Source organism: Oryza glaberrima, chromosome 8 (assembly GCF_000147395.1).
Source record: "Oryza glaberrima chromosome 8, OglaRS2, whole genome shotgun sequence".
Lineage (NCBI taxonomy): Eukaryota > Viridiplantae > Streptophyta > Magnoliopsida > Poales > Poaceae > Oryza > Oryza glaberrima.
Window position 1 is genome coordinate 5,061,297 of NC_068333.1, and position 18,322 is coordinate 5,079,618.

The 18,322-nt window shown below is 42.1% G+C and overlaps 1 pseudogene; it reads left to right on the top strand.

Moving 5' to 3' along the window:
• Positions 1-8,391: 8,391 nt before the first annotated feature.
• On the top strand, positions 8,392-15,834 carry LOC127782245 (probable LRR receptor-like serine/threonine-protein kinase At1g56140; annotated as a pseudogene).
• The last annotated feature ends 2,488 nt before the right edge of the window (positions 15,835-18,322 follow it).

The following is an 18,322-nucleotide window of genomic DNA, read 5'->3' on the forward strand; positions in this document are numbered from 1 at the left end:
TTATAATATTCATTTCTGATCGAATACCCTCGAGCCCATATTATCAGGTCTACCATCTCTCTATCTCGCTCGCACATGAATAGTAAAATGGGGGAGGAGTAACACGGTGAAGCCACGCTCGCTGCAAGACTTGCACACCCACTTGGAGGAGGCCGCTGAGGTGGGTGGCCATGTCGACGGGCGCCATAGCGCACACCTTTGTCATGAAGCAACAGGAATAGGTGTCATCTGCCGTAACGGCCATGGCACCGGTGGTGGTGTGGGAGTCGGAGTCACTGAAGCACTCAATGGCTTGGGCGGGTGTGGCATGGAGGATAATGTGGTTGAGGATGGCGTAGAGCCCCGTCGCAACAACCTTGTTGCTCCATGCAAACCCACCACGCGCTTGGTTCTTGGGTTGTCGCTTGCTGGTACTACTCCTCTAGCTCGGTTGCATGGCGCCGAGTGGCCTCTAGCTCAACCTCCTCCTCCCGTCGCCACCACTGATGTCTTGTGCACTTGCACCTAGCACTGCTGCTTCTGCGCAACTCCAACCTGCGTGCATCCACTTGCACTTCGTCCGCACTACCTTGTCGATCTCCATGCACTCCGCTCCTACTCGACGTCATCCACTGTGGCCTGCCTGGCACCGCCATGCTCCAGCGTATTCTCTCACCTCTTGCTCCTCTTTGCCATGACTTCCAGAGAGAGAGGGGCAAAGATAGGGGGACTTGACATGTGGATCTAGCCGCCAAGAGATATTTCATAGCATTCACGTGGTTTCTCTCTTCTATTCAACTAGAAATGAATATTTTATATACATGGTGTCCATGAGATAATTTTCATATTTACAAAGTGTACATCTTCTCATAAAAGTTACTTAACGCAGTAGCATACAGCTAAAACCGTAAAGTCACGATGTCCTATTTTATCTTTCTTCCCTTGCTTTTCTCGGGACATTTAACTTAATCCCACTCTTAGATTTAGCATTTAATCATTTACTATCTATGTGTCACATGTAGATCTTATATGTGCATGACATGTGTGGATCTAGGTAATAAATGATTAATTGCTACATCTAATAGTAGTAAAAAATTGATGGGATAATTGCATTTTTGCCCCTACTTTCAGAAGCAATTGTGATTTTACCACTTTTTTCTAGGGTTTGTGATTTTGCCCCCACTTTTGTTAAATGAATCTACCGTTTGCGTTCACTTTGGATGATCGTTTGGTGGGCCTGGAATAAGAGTGTGAAAAGAATAGATGAAATTGCAAAGAAAGTAGAAATGGACCATTATACCCATTCCGTGGCACCATTCATCCGCTCCCCCCATTCTGAAACCAACGACATGGCGGCTGCGGCGGCGGCGCCGCGGGGCGAGGCGAGGAGCAGCAGATGCCTAGAGCCGGGGTTGCTCTAGGCGGGCCGACGCACCGAGCATCAGGCGACGGCCGCGGCTGCGCGAAGCATCCTAGCGCGGCCAGGAATGAGCAGGTGACAGGCGATGAAGGAGAGGCTCCGGCGGCGGCAGCGCGTGAGCAGGTGAGGGGCGCGGATGCGGTGACGTACCCAGGCAGCAGCACGCGGTGGGTAGGAGCAGCTCCAGCGGCAGCGCGCGAGCTCGCGGCGCGGCGGCGGCCTTGGCAGCTGCACGCGACGATTTGGGCGGCGAGCGACCATCTCGTCGACGAGGCATGTCCACGGGCAGCTTGCAGCGTTTGTTCTTTCTCTCTCTTTTTTTTTTTGTTTTCCCAATAACTGCAAGGAATTTATTTATTTGGCGATCTTTTTCATGGTGAATGTGATGAATACTTTTGGAAGTTTTTTGCGCCCGTTGCAAGCTTGTGAAAATCCTGTCAAAAATCTATCAAAATTTGTCACTGTTTGGTTAAATTTAACGAAATATACAAATCTGGTTAGAAAAGTATGGGCAGGTGTTAAAGGTAAAATCAAAGGTGTTTTTGATTATTATTTTGTGATGAACAATTGGCATCGGAGATTATTGGTTTTGATATTTGGAATTTATTCACGAAGTGGTTTTGGAGATGATTGGATTTACAGGTGAATCACAGGTACTGTTATTTCATGTGGCCGGATAGACCGGGCTCTGGTAGCCGGTCAGACCGGTAGTGTATGCGCGGTCAGACCGGTGCAGCCCGCGGTCTGACCGGCCGACGCTGTGTCGGTTTCGGTTTCGGGTTGTTTATTTGGATATCCGTGATTATTTCATGATTATGGCTTCTAAATGGATACTATACGTATGTAATACTATTGTTTGCTACTAATGAGTCAAGTTGGAGATAGCTTTGTCTTGGAATATGGTTTCTTTGTTTATTTTATGTGTAGGTGACTCGATGTCTCGGGAGAGTATTTACGGTGATGGACCGGGAGTCGGCTTGGGGATAAGATGACGTCCGTGGTGGTCAGAGATCACGCGGGATACTAAGGCTAGAGTTGATGCACGTGGTTGATGGAGATTCCATATGGCATACGATGGAGTTATTGTATGTGTATGGGATGCGGAGTCGAATTTGGAAGGAGTCTAAATTTGGTACGATTGGTTATGTAAAGTTTCTTTCTTGTACTAGAGGGTTTCCTAAGGTGTTTAGGACTCCTAGTATGAGTTTGGTTCGTGGCTTTAGGCTGCCTACCTCGGGTATAAATATAGGGGGAGCGTGAGGTTTCCTGGTATCGCTTTTGAGAGCAATTGAGTTGAGTTTTGAGTTAGGGTTTCGAGTTTAGTCGAAATTTTTGTAAGGAGTGCTGTTGGTGCATTTTGTGAACACAGAGAGAAGTAATAAAGTCGTCATCTACTTTAAGAGTTCTTCGATTTGTGTTTCACCGGGTTTCGGCGGTCTAACCGACGACTCACCGGCGGTCGGACCGGCGGCAAGGCGGCGGTCAGACCGGCGGGAGCACGACGGTCAGACCGGCGGTGGCGACAGGTGCGGCAGGCGACATCAGCGGTCAGACCGGTTGATCTATACCGGTCAGACCGGCGACATCCACTTAGTCAGACCGGCAGATCAATCTCGGTCAGACCGATCTCCGTCGAATTCATGGGTAACTTTTATTTCCGCTAAAAATTTTCGGTTTATGGGTATACCAACTATTCACCCCCCTTTGATTGGATTAGTTATTACTATTCGATCCTACCGTTGACACCATTAAATCATGAGTAGGGGTAGACCTGTTGCTTCGTTTTTTGCCCCTGATTCATATATATGACTATGAATGAGCAGGCGCGGCACCAGCCTCAATCCAATCTGTCCATTTTTTTTGAAGAAAACAAAAATTTCAACTCGAGGTCACCACGGATCGTCGTCGTTGACATGGCCGGCCGCTTCGTGCTCCTCCGCAAACTGGGCCTCACATCTGTGGCGGCGTTAGCTGCTACTTCGTTCAGTAGCACAGCAGCTCCTGCTGCCAAGCAGCGACCTGCACCCTGCTCCACGATTCTTGTGTACTCTATAGCATACTACTTTCATATTTTAATATATGACGCTGTTGAATTTTTTTTAACGTTTAACCATTCGTCTTATTTAAAAAATTTATATAATTATTATTTATTTTATTGTGACTTTGAATTATCATCAAATGTTCTTTGAGCATAACATAAATATTTTCATATTTAAAAAAAATTGAATAAAACGAATGGTCAAACGATGTTAAAAAGTCAACGGCGTCATATATTAAAATTAAAATACGGATGGAGTGGTTAGTGGCGTCTATCTCGTCGACCTTTTGATGCTGTGCACGGTGTACGCTAACATGATACAATCATGGGATGATTAACTTGCAGCATGTTCATTTGTTGTTAATACTAGTAAACAATCTATGTCCAGCATGTTCTTTTGTTGTTAATACTAGTAAACAATCTAATGTCGAGCATGTTGCCCATGTATGCAATGGCCAGCTTCTTATTGCAGTGAATTTCTTTAACTAATTGTGCATCCAGGACTTAATTTGTTACCAGCGATGCAGGAACAACTACGAGCAGTGACTCCCTCCATCCAGTTCTATAATTCTTGCCATATGAAATCTTCACCAACCACGTGCATCAATTCTAGCCTAAGTATCCCGCATGATATCTGACCACCACGGACATCGTCTTACCACCAAGCCGACTCCCGGTCCATCACCGCAAATACTCTCCCGGCATCCGAGTCACCTACACATAGAACAAACAAAGAAACCATATTTTGAGACCAAGCTATTCCCAACTTGACTCATTAGTAGCAAACAACAGTATTACATATGTACATCAGAGAAGGCAGAAGCATGAGATTGAGATTAGAAAAATAGAAATCAGGAGAGGCAGAGTTGGAGAAGGAAGAGAGCCATGGCAAAGCCAAGCTGCTTTTCTGTTCATCGATAACCCTGACTGCTGGCTACTTTGCCTCTTTTCTAGTCTCCCTCTCCCTAGCCGAATGGGCCCAAAGCCAGCCCACTTGTCCAGCCTCCTGGAAGGACATCACAGCAGCCCATGTACATGACATTCTTCCCCCGTTAAGAATCGGCTTGTCCCCAAGCCGATGCAACTGACTCGCCAGATTAATGCCCCCAAGATCCCAGGGTACCTGCAGGAAAATGTCTTGTTGGGCAGAATCCCAGAACAATTGTTTGATGACCTTCGAACCATCTGATATAGACCCTGCCCACTGTTGAATCCACTTGTCCAGCATACATAAAACCTGAGCATCACAACCACACTCTCTACCATGCTTTTGCTGCCTCAACCACCAAGCCTTCACGCCTTCTTCACCACTACTGTCAGCATATTGAGATTAGTGGACTGAAAAACATGCATCTGCTTCTTTGTCTGAATAAGAGCTACTTCTTTGTTTGCAAACTCCCAGATTGCTAAAAATTGTATGATTTAACCTTGATCACCAATCAATCTTGCAGCAACTAATTTAACCACTCGATAGGCCCATGTGTGCAACACTATGCTGTCCTCACAAACTAAACAAATGAGGCATCTCTCTGAACATTTAACTAGTTCTATTCCACGAGAATGCTTACTGAAAGTGCTAGCTTCCAAACTGATATGGACTGCACCAAGTTTCAGCTGCTCCCTTTGTAACAATAGCTCATATGTCTGCCCATGTTGAAGAATAAGCTCAGATGTACATAGCAACTGTTGTAGCACTGCCCATATTAAATCCCAAGAATTGGCAACTGACAGCCATAACACTTTGTTTGTATATTCTCTTCTAAGAACTTTCTCATTTGTCCATAACATTAGTTTCCCTTCAGATATACATTTCCAAGAAAAATTGAGCCCTTGCCCTCCTGCTGCACACAAACTGAATACCTCACTTCTCCATTGCGAAGGAGGAGGCCAAGGTTGCAAGTTGACCAACTTTCTTGTTGAAACCCCAAAAGCCTCACCATTGTTTGATCTGAATTGAGTCCAAGAAATATCATCTAGTACATCATTGTTGTTACTCTGAACCTAAAATGAAATTGGAATAGTGTAGCACCGAGCATGGCGATGGGTACGTCTCTCATGTGACTTGCAAGTGCAATTACCATCAGCATTAGCTCCACTGAACAAACAATCACACCATGCATCGGGTGATAGCTGGGAAATCAGCACCAGTAGTAGGAACAAATCATGATCACCAAATGACCAACCATAGGCTAAATGTTGCGCATGCTGATAGACATTCCAAAAGGTACAAGAGAGACATAGCTCATACCAAATACACCATCCAACAACCAGATTTTGTAGCAAGCCCTCAGTGGAAGTAATTGCTCTACTCATGAACTGGGCAACATTATGGTTCAAGGAGATTTCATGAGACTCACCATGTAAATTCAATGCTTCAAATTCAGCTTGAACATCCACTTGAATAGGTGGCGGCAAGGGTTGTAAGGGCCTTACCACCACGCCTCCACTGCCTTGACAAAGCTGTGGATCAGGCCATGGTAAAGGCCGAGAACCTAAGGTCATCTCAGCTTTGTTCCATGGAATTGCTACTCTCCAAGGTGGTACTGGTGGAGATCTAGCTGTGTATTCTGAGCTCCGGTCAAAGCAATCATAGTGAGTCAAGTAGACGACAAAAATAGCTTGATGACCAAACCATGGATTATTGAAGGATGTTTGCAGCACCATGAACTTGGAATTCACTTATGTGAACTCAACTAAATCCTCGGTGGCCATGTCATCATCATCATCATTGATCATTTGTTCATTGCCTTTCGTCAAACACTTGGTGGCTGTAACCATGCACAACTCATTAGTATCAACCAAGTTGATTAAATTGGCCTCCTTACAGTCCTCCAAGGTGTTGGGGACTGATTTGGTGTTGGTGCTTGTAGCTGCCACAACTCTGGTGATATCAACGCTCGTAGTTGACTCAACCTTGATGTCGCGGCATGTCACGAGCATTTGATTGATCATGTCCTTTATCTCTACACACAAATCATGGAAGGTCTTTTCTGATTTGTCCTCAACCTTGCCCATGTCAACCTCATCCTCCATGGTCGCGGTGAGGGAAACCGGTGGAGCCACTGCTGCTGATGCGGCTGAAGGCGTAGATGGATTCGTGGTGACCGGGAACACATGTTCTGGTGCTGTTGGACTGCACTCGGCCACTGGCCTGGTGGTGGCGCACTTGGTCCCGACATCGAACACTTGGTGGGCGTCATGTCAACGTCACCTCCGAGCAAGGACTGTGTGTACTGAATACCCAGCTGGCAACATCCATCATAGATATTGCGGCCGTGAGTGGCAGAACGAACCCTCTCCGCGTCATGGCCTGACATGAACGACATGAGAGCCTCAACATGCCAATTGCTCATCGCAAGCACTTGCCCCGCCACTGCTCCGTAGGCGTCATAGACTTGATGCAACACCTCAGATGTCACTGGATAGTGGATATGGCTCACGGTGACGCGAAGTACAGCACTTGAGTCACCTCCTAGCTGGCTCGACATTTTGCCGAACAGGTGGTGGGCGTCTCCTCCGAAGAAACCACCCCTTAGCTGCCGGCTACTCCCCTTGTCACTAGTGCTCTCCCACACCATCTCCCCACTGGAAATCCCACAGATCGACAGCTCTGATACCATATTGTCACGAACCAACACAATCACACCAAATCTCTCACACACAGTGCCACCGATATATTGCAAATCCACTCAAGAATACAAAGTGCTAAGTGATAGTGGGATACAATCAAGAGAATAGAATCAGGGATTGGGAAGAGCAATACAGAGAAGGCAGAAGCATGAGATTGAGATTAGAGAAATAGAAATCAGGGGAGGCAGAGTTGGAGAAGGAAGAGAACCATGGCAAAGCCAAGTTGCTTTTCTGTTCATGGATAACCCTGGCTGCTGGCTGCTTTGCCTCTTTTCTAGTCTCCTTCTCCCTAGCCAATGGGCCCAAAGCCAGCCCACTTGTCCAGCCTCCTGGAAGGACATCACAGCAGCCCATGTACATGACATCCCTCCCGTCGCGCGGCACTGGCAGTGGCTCACCTGCCCCTTCTTGGCGCGGTGGCGCCGCCATGGAGCTCGAGGGACGCCGGATGAACATCCCCTCTCCCGGAGCAACCGGCTTCAGGCACAGGTACGCCATTCCGCCTCTTCCTTCCCCTCGCACTGACCAATGTATCCCCTCGCACAGGGTGATACACTCGAATGCAGCGAATGTTTGTTCATATTTCAAAGTTTGGTTGAAAATGACATTCGAACCTTCCGATATGCTGCGATTTCGGAATTTTAGAGACCCAGAAATAAATTTAGTATCAACTGGCTCTAAAAGTTCTTAACAAAAGTTCACTTGGAGAGGCACATGTCTGCCGACGGGCGACCAGTTGTTCTTCTACTCTCAAATCTCAATTTTGGGTCGTTAGATATATACTTGGCACAGGCCTTGATGAAATCTTTTAGGTTCGCTCTACTCCGCTAGCCGCACAGTTCGTTTCAGCTAATGATTATGTACCTGGTCTATAGTTTCTATCACTGCTTAATTTCTCTGATTTTTCTTTCAATTTTTTTTCTCTGATTGAGACAGCTCACCTTACAAGAGCACGTAGAGCCCACAAAGGACTAGAAAGCGTGACATCAACTTGCTTGTTATTGTTCAGTTCATTTGCCTCCTGACTTATTTCAGTTTCCCTCTGATCAAATATAACTGACATTTTAATTTGGTCCCCAAATATGTACAATCTTCAGCTGTCGATATCTAGTAATAATATTCTTATCATGCAAGATTAAGCAGATTTGTCTAAAAGTACATTTTGTAATACACAACTTAGTGGCTTTTATATTAGTGATGTAGTACCATAGATATCGGTGGTAAAAATTTTATTTGGAAAACCTGTCGCTGTCCTAAGCATTGCTTTACTTGTAGGAGTTGTGACAGGAGGGTGTCACACCTCTTTCTGCAGTGCTGTGTCGACGACTTAGCAACTTTCAAGTCGTCGCGTCAATGGAGATGGTTGACGTGCAATGGCATTAAACATGCAAGATGATATATCTCATTCTCTGCATCTCCATTTGTAGTCATCCATGCACACATCAGTGAAATTGGAGACAGAGAAAGGAGAAACAACCAACGCAAGAAGGATGAATGGTGCTGTGCTGCTTCAGATGCTGCTGCTCCTCCTGCTGGCTGCTCGAGCTCAGCAGCAGCAGGTGACGCAGGCCACCAGGACAGATCCAAAAGAAGGTACATGTCTGCACATTTTTTACACCTCTTTTTAAAGTTTTAAGCATTAAACTCTCAATCCCTCCTAAAAACTCCCTCTAACCAAACGGACCGCTAAAGGTTTCTGGTTTTGCTGCAGTGGCGGCGCTGGACGCGATATTGGGGAGATGGGGAAGGAAGACGTCGCCGCTGTGGAAGATGAGCAACGAGCCATGCTACGGCGTCGCCGTCGACAACACCGACCTCGAAGGCAACCCCAAGAACAACCCAGGCATCAAGTGCGACTGCAGCGGCACCGTCTGCCATATTACCAAGCTGTAAGCAGCTATCGTCTTAATTCAAGACGACACCGCACTAACTTAGCTTGTTCATAGTATTTGACATGAGCATCTAAGAATAGATTCATCAGTTGTGCCTGCTAATCGCGCATGATATTTGTCAACACTAACAAACCAGACTTACTGTTCTGCATTTATTCTTACAGGAAAGTATTTGCAATAAATGTTGTTGGGAAGATTCCAGAGGAACTACAAGATCTAACTTACCTGACATACTTGTACGAGTTATTTCCTCCTCTACTGAAGTTAAAAAAGACACTGATATTAATACATGATAAATGCTGCAGCTCCTTGTAAATAATTGCTCTATGCACGCAACTGGTAACAAAAATAAGAAAGAAGTGAATACTGTTGAATTTCATGCGCATGGACGTACGTTTTTCTGTTCCACTTGTACACTTATTTATTGTAATGGAGAGAACAGAGCATTCAGACTTGGTGTACAGATTTTGTTAGTTTCAATTCTTTAAGTAGATATGCTGGTTACAAGAGGTGCAAAAATTCTAAGCATATATGTCACTTTATTTGTTAATCTCAGTAGATACGTTGTTTCGACAGCTCGAAAATGTAGTCTAACTCGACCGTGCTCTGAATATTGGTGCCAGTGCAACGGATAATTTTGTAAAGAGCATACTACATAGGGTTCTTCTGTACTGCTTACATGAGGGGCGGATCAAGAAACAAAAAGTTGGGGGGACTCAACATACCGAGTACACCGATATAAACAAATAATCTCAGTATTAAACTATGCTAAAATGCTATTATAAGACCTTTAGCACCTCCTATCTTATCAACTATGATGAAAAAATTAAAGGAGGGGCTTAGGGGGGTGTCCAGGGGTTTTGTGGGTGTAGGGGGGACTTGAGTCCCCCCTGCACCCACGTTGGATCCGCCCCTGCATGAAGTGGTTATCACAGTCCAACTTAACTACGTTCTGAATATTGGTATCTTATTAATTAATTACTGCTTACATGATGTGCTTTCAGGAATCTAGATCAAAATTACTTGACTGGATATTTACCGACATTCATTGGGAATATGACTTACCTGAGGGAATTGTAAGAATTACAATTCAAATATATGATTGGAAGTATTTCAACTTAAAGAGTTATCATTGTTACATGATGTCTTGTGTAGCACATAACTTACGCTATTCTCTTTTCAAAAAACTGCAAAGATATGTGGCGTTTAATGCGTTAAGTGGAGTTTTACCAAGGGAGCTTTGGAACCTCAAGAATCTTATATCATTGTAAGAACTGGGAAACTAACATCTTCAGTTACTGTGGTGAACAAATACAGCAGGATAAAAATTTACAGAGCTGTTTCATCTGTTATTATTTTTGTTATTCTCATTATCTCATAAGCTCATTGGGTTTAGAAGTTAGTCAGACAATTAAAAGTACTTCTCTGCATTTAATTTCCCAATTGCATACTTTTTTTCTCTAAACCCCTTTTTTTTTGTGTGTGTTTCAGGAGCCTTAGCATGACTAAGTTTGTTGGCGTACTTCCTGACGAAATTCAATACTTAATTGAACTTGAACGACTGTTATGTCTTGTTTCTTCATGTCTCACTTTTTCTTCCAACAACATGCATGTGCATCATAATTGATAAGCTGAACGTATCACTACTCGTCCAATTATGCAGGTATATTGATAGCTGTGGTTTAAGTGGGGACCTACCATTAACCCTTTCCAAGCTTAAGAACCTGAGAGTATTGTAAATTCTGATTACACTTTATATTTAAGAAAGTGTTCGATACCATCAGTGCATTAACTTTGTTTCTACACGTCCAGACGAGCATCAGATAATGATTTCACTGGGAAAATACCGGATTATATTGGAAACTTGTCAAATTTGGAAGAACTGTAAGTTGCAACTTGATTTTTTTTTGGGTGGGGTACGCAAGAATATCATGTAAAAATATGACCACTTATGTTCTCAATGTTCATTTAGCCGTTTTTATGTATAAAAAGAATAAAATAAACGTTCTGCCTAAATGTGTCACATACTCACATTTAATTGCGTAATGAACTACAGTTTTATACGTTTTAAAATGAATATATATGTGGCCATGCAGGAAGCTCCAAGGAAACAAAATTGAAGGACCCATTCCTGCAAGTCTTTCAAAGCTTGTCAAGTTGAATAGTTTGTATGCTCTTCCTGTAACCCTAGTTACTTTGGGACTTTGGGAGACACCTGTTGTGTGCTTGTTGCAGTTAATTAATGCCATTTTTTGAATTGTTATCTTTTATATTGAAAAGGTGGATAGGTGATTTAACAGGAGAGGTGTCTTCCTTGGATTTTGTGTCTAACATGACATCCTTGAATGCTCTGTACGATGGCATTTGCATGCTCTTAATTTAATTAGTCCATATTTTGGCATTTGTGGAATATCCTGAAGTTTTTTTTCTTTCCCTTCTTACAGAACCCTGCGAAACTGCAACATATCTGACAAGCTGACTTCAGTGGACTTCTCAAATTTTAAGAACCTCACGTACTTGTAAGCATTCATTTTAACAAAAAAAGAACTTAACTGTTTACCATTATATGACAGCCATACTTCATTAACTTCTCAAAAATGCTGTACAACTCAGTTACGTATGTACGGTAAGCATTCTTTGGTGGAATGTTAAATTTAAAACCTATTTGATGAGTTGGTGTTGAACTGCTTGTATGTGAGAGCTAGTAAAGTGCATGTGATGGTGTTGAACTGTTTGCTCTTTAATTAATTATGTCTTCTCTGGCGAGGCAGGGATTTAAGTTTTAACAGCATCACAGGCATGGTTCCTCCGACAATTATGAACCTTCCAATGCTCGTTTTCCTGTAAGGAATCATGTATAGAATATATTGTTTCGAAATTTATCTCAAACTAGTAGTTTCGAATTTCCCAAACTAAAGTTTATAGGAACCAGATTTCTTGGGAGCAATGACCTTAATGGGAGCCTGCCCAACACTACCATAAGCCCTTCACTTAGTACTATGTAAGTAGTTTTGTTCTATTTTATTCAGTTGTTTTTCACCAATTAATTTCGCCAGCATCCTGACAGTATGTAGATGCACTATGCGGATTTATTTAATTAGTTAGTTGATGGTGTGTCTTGTCCTTTATTTATTTTTATCAACATATTTCTTCAAATTTCTTTTGCAGCGATTTGTCATATAACATGCTTTCTGGAAGATTTCCTGCTTGGGTTAGCACAAAAATTTTAAATGTGTAGGGTTCTATATCCTAATACCTATTTAATTAGAAGGCAGAATAAATTCATGCATATCTACTGTATTTTCAATCTGGATATCAATATTGCAATTTCGGTGCCAAAACATCACATCTTCTGATCTAACCTATGTGCTTTATACTTCTCTTAGGAATTTGGTGTGGAACAACTTTATGATAGATAGCTCTTACAGCAGGTTCGATTTTTCCCCTTCACCTAGATTCCCCTTGTCTCTATTACAAACAGAAAGTTGTAAACATCTAATTATGCCATGAATTATACATTGTGCTCGTAGTATTTTGCCTTCAGGGCTAGAATGTCTCCAGCAAGATACTCCATGTTTCCTTGGTCAACCAGAGTGTGAGCTCTTGTCTCCTGATCCATATCAATACCTGCTTTGGGCAACACCAAGTTCTATATCGCTTATATGATTCTGTTATATTGTAGATTCCTCTTTTGCGGTAGATTGCGGTGGTTCCAGATCCGTTAAAAGCGACGATAAGTTCATTTATGAATTTGACGGTGCCAATCTACAAGGTGCATCATACTACGTTACAAGGCCAGTGAGATGGGGTGTTAGCAATACTGGGAAATTCTACATGGGTGAACCTAATAGAAGTTACATTATATACACTTCAAATCAGTTTAACAAAACACTTGATAGTGAACTATTCCAGACAGCTAGAACGTCACCCTCTTCTCTGAGATACTATGGCATTGGGCTCAAGAATGGTAAGTACATTGTTGCACTAAAATTTGCAGAGATCTTCCCAGATGGACAGATCTGGCAAAGCATGGGAAGGAGGATTTTCGATATATACATTCAGGTGACTAATTCGTCACTGTGATAGTGATAATAACAAGAGTAGTTTCCATCCTGTATCATCTGCTAAATTGATTCAAATATGTTTCATTAATTTTTTGAATACAAGAATCTTAATTTTTTTTTACCTGCTTGGTGCAGGGAGAGCGCAAAGAACAGGACTTTGATATAAAGAAATATGCAAATGAAAAATCAAATGCTCCTGTTGAAAGGCAATACTTTACTGACGTTACAAACAATTTCATGGAGATTCATCTCTTCTGGGCTGGAAAAGGCACTTGTTGCATTCCTACCATAGGGTTCTATGGGCCATCTATCTCAGCATTAAGTGTCTCTTTTTCGGGTACTGATGCTTATCTTGCTAAAAGCATAATTATTTCTAGGAGATCATCTTAGAACAATAATCCATTTTCTATTATCTAAACTCTTACTGCATTGAAGGGGATCCTGGTCTAAACATAAACAACACGACTAACGGTGAGAATAAAAGCAGCGGTAGAAGAGGTTTGGTTGTTGGAGTTGTAGTCAGTGCTGTTATTGTAGGACTTCTAGCAGTTACAGGAACTTTTGTTTGGACACAGAAACGTAAAAGGTTAGAGGTGGAGATGGAAGGTAATGCATGCTGAAAAACTGTTGTGATAATCTTACAAAGAAATAACTGTTAAGTGCTTCCCTTCTGCGCTATAATGTGAACTTGCAGAGCTCCTCCGCATAGTGGGAACACCTAATGTCTTTAGTTATGGAGAAATAAAATCAGCTACTGACAACTTTAGTCCTCAAAACATTCTTGGAAGAGGAGGGTATGGACTTGTTTACAAGGTAAGTTCGATGCCTTCCCTCAAAACTTAGAAACCTATGCACTTTACTAGTTGAGCATATGCTGGATGTGGTTCCCCAAACCAAGACATGGTTGCAAAATCTCCCTTTCTATGTTGTAATTGGTAGAGTTAATCCATATGGTTTGATTGGGAATATTTTACAACATAGCTGGACTTTTTTTTGTGGAATTTTATTTGTAAACATTAGCAAATTACTGTATAATAGTATCATTCTACAATCTACATTCTGTTCTATATATTTTCAGCTTTCTCCATACTCTCACTGTTTGTCTCAAAGCAGCTAATCACTATTAATAATTTGCTAGGTGTATTACAGTTATGTTTTATTTGCTTTCCGAATTCATGATTGGTAGTAGTATTTGTATATTATGTATGAAGGGTAAGCTACTTGATGGAAGAATGGTAGCCGTGAAGCAGTTATCTGCAACATCCCATCAAGGGAAAAGGGAGTTCATGACAGAAATTGCAACAATATCCGCGGTTCAACATCGAAACCTTGTGAAGTTGCATGGTTGTTGCATTGAGAGTGATGCCCCACTTTTGGTCTATGAATATATGGAAAACAGGAGCCTTGATCGAGCAATCTTAGGTATTGTTTTTCTTTTCTGGACCTCCTAAACTAGAGACAGCTTCGATGAAATTTGCACCAAACTTCCAAGGTGCATAAAACTTTTGTATGTGTGCAGGCAAGGCAAGCTTGAAACTAGATTGGAGAACCTGCTTTGAGATATGTGTAGGCATAGCAAGAGGCCTAGCATATCTTCACAAGGAGTCTAGCACACGAATAGTGCACAGGGACATCAAAACCAGCAATGTCTTACTTGATGCTGATCTCAATCCCAAGATCTCTGACTTTGGGCTTGCTAGGCATTATAATGACAGCATGACTCATCTTAGCACAGGAGTTGCAGGCACGCTGTAAGAACACTTCTTTGCATATATTTCTATGTCGTATTCATGGCAAAAAATCAATCGACCAACATTATCATGTTCTTACTTTTTAGAGGTTATCTCGCACCTGAGTATGCCATGATGGGCCATCTGACGGAGAAAGCTGATGTTTTTGCATTTGGAATCGTGGCAATGGAAATCATTGCAGGAAGGCCAAACTTTGATGATAGCGTCGAGGACGATAAGAAATACCTACTTGGATGGGTACATATGTTAATACTTTCTCAAACTTACACATCAAATTTATTTAACTAACTAAATCAACTCATAGGCATGGTGTTTGCTTGAGAACAAGCAGCCACTTGAAATATTAGACCCAAAACTCACAGAATTCAACCAGGAAGAGGTCATGCGAGTCATCAACGTCATTCTTGTTTGCACAATGGGCTTGCCTCATCAACGCCCACTGAAGATATCGAGATGGTTGAAGTGGAAGCGAATGCGAGGCCTAGCTATATCCCTCAGTCGCAGATCAGGAGTGAGAATGATGGCTTCATAGCAGGCTACTTCTCAGGATCATCGATACAGCAATCTTCAGGTACCCAAGGCAGCATGCCATCAAGCTCAAGCAGCAAACCCAAATTTCACAGGGACACCTCCCCTTTAGCACTGTCGCCTTGTTCTAGCTCTGAGATTGATGAGGGAAGATAGATGATGATGGTTAACTCCACGATGCCGTTGTTTTATGGTTTAAGGGAAGCTGGGCTTTGCAGTTAGCAAAATTGTGCCTTGATCTTTTATTTCTTATTCGATAGGGTTGGAGAATGCTTCCGGTGTGTCCTGATGCATCCTCCAAACAATATTTTTGAAATGATCGTGAGAAGTTGTGAAATAATTATAGAATGCTGACAGAACATAGATGTATGACTAGTCAAATTATATGGTCTATTTGTTGTAGGGAGAGACACCTAATATAATGACCTCTGTGTGGTATGATGTATATTTACGCATCTCTCTTTGGTGAGAAAAATGTAGCTGTAACATAAAAATTATGATTTTGTATATGTATTAGGAGTATCAAAGTCTTTATCACTCTAGCTATTACTTATTTGTTCTAAAACATACTACCTCATCTCAGAATATAAAGAGTTTTAGGTTTGATAGTGCACATTAAAAGTAGGTAGAATTAAATGGGAAAATGTTGTGATTGGTTGAGAAAAAAAAGTTGATGGAGAATTTGAATGGTGAAATAGTGTTATTAAGAAGGGGATATAGGTAGAGAAGTTGTTACTCCCTTTGGGTTGATAACCCTTATCGTTTTGGATAAGCTTAATGTTAAACTTTGAAATCTTTCACTATAAATAATTTCTAAAATATTTATCTTAAAAATACAGAGCTCATATGTATAGATTAATCTAAAAAAAATACTTCAACAAAATCATATATTTATTGATATGTTTATATATCTTTATGTCTATTATAAAAATTAGAGTAAATTGCATATTGGACCACCTTTTATTACCAAGCTTTCACTTTGAACTACCCCTTTACCTATGTTTTCAGTTTGGGCTAGTTAATATTTCCTTTTTGTTGCACTCTAGACCACCCTCTCTCTTCATCTCCTTCACCCTGTCTTCTCCCAAACTCCAATCACCAAACTCCTCCATCTGTGGCAGGCTTCATGTTGGCAATGGCACTTAGCAGCAGCAGGTCTTGGTGAGTGAGGCACACTCATCTACTCACCACTCAGTGGTCGATTAGAGGAAGCGAAGTAAGGCAAGGTAGTGGCTCTTGGTGATGATAAAGGCAGCAGAGAGCAAGGGGCCAATAAAATTATTCTTTTGTTGCCTCCCCCTTGATGTTACCTTCGCTTGATTCCTCTCCTATTTCCATTCGAATTATTTCCACAAATTTTCCACCAGACCGAGATCAGGCGCGCTGAGACATGTGCCAAAATCAAGATCATTGGACGAGCTATCCGGCTTTACCTCCATCTTCACCAGCCCTTGCTCGTGCTAAGCTGGTCCAACATCCCCATCACGATATCGGCAGCAATGCAGATAGAGCTCAAGCGTGTACAGTGCCGGCAACGTGCTCAAGCATGACTTCTACTTCTGATGCCCATAGTTGCAGGGGTGGGGAGGTCGGGATTCTCATGTGATTACCGTTAGTAGAGAGAAGAGAAAGAGAGGGGGAGCTGGAGGAAGAAGAAGCCTAAATTGAAACATTTTGGGAAAAATACCTGGTGCAAGGTGAAAAGCTTAGTTTATCCCTAGTCCAAGATGCAAGACTAGTTAAAAAGGTGTCTCAAAGTATAATTTACTCTAGAAATTAAAGATGATTCCGTACTCCCAAAATTTCATACGTTGTCAGCTGTGTTCGATTTCAACCTATTATAAAAATTAAAGATGATTCTGTACAATCAAAATTATGTCCGTTGTCAGCTGTTACTGTGTTCGATTTCAATTCGTCTTGTCCATCGGCGTGAAGCGGGACGAGCAATGGACAATTAGGGATACATGATCGAGAAAGACACGGTCCCAAAGCAGGATATTAGCAATATATTTTTGCTCACATTGCAGCGGGTCCCACGTATTTAGATTTTAAACCAGCAAAAATTGAACCGGCTTTTGCTCGCCGACATTTTCATCAAAATACTATCCCACAATCTCGATAGGAAATGGGAACAAAATCAGGTTTTGGACAGACCATTGGCTCGATGGAAGAGCACCTCAACACATTGCACACTCTATTTTCAAGCTTGCCAAAAGAAAGGGAAATAATCTCCGGATGGAATTGAAAGACAACTATTGGATTGCCATGCTTAACCTGATTACATCTATTTTAGAGATTGAGGAACTGGTTCAGCTAGGGAGCAACATACAGGATGTCGTTCTAGATGAACAAAGAACAGACGACATCTCCTGGAAGGACTGCAAATGGAGAATACTAGGCAAAGAGTGCATATCAAATGCAATTTCAAGGGGAAATAACATATGCAAATTTATCAACTCTTTGGACGGCGCATTCTGAACCAAAACACCGTCTTTTTCGGATGGTTGATCCTGCACCAAAGAACACTAACAGCTGAAAACCTTCTCAAGAGACATTGGCCATGTGATTGGATATGCAGTCCATGTAGAAGTGCTTTTGAACATTCAAATCACCTAGAAAAAGAGTGTCTTTTCACAAGGAGGGTTTGGCACCATGTCTCAAGCTAGATGGGTTATAGTTCCTTCTTTCCTCAACATATGACTCATGAAAGCACAGCAGATTGGTGGGATTCCCTAAGTTCTATAACACCAACTGCTATGAGAAAACAAATCCTAGGAGCCGTGCTAACTACTTGGTGGAATGTCTGGCTAGAGCGAAACCGCACAAAATGATTTGCAAGTGGCCTTTACTATAAAAGAAAATATAGGACATCTTATTAGCTCTAGACTCTCTTGAGGTAGAGGCCTGTTTAGGGGGGGCTCACAATCTCTGTAATTTCGTAATTTAGGCCCCTGCTACATGAGAGACTGTAATCTTTTGTAACCTCTACTTTATTTCTTCTAATATAGCCAGCAAGTCTT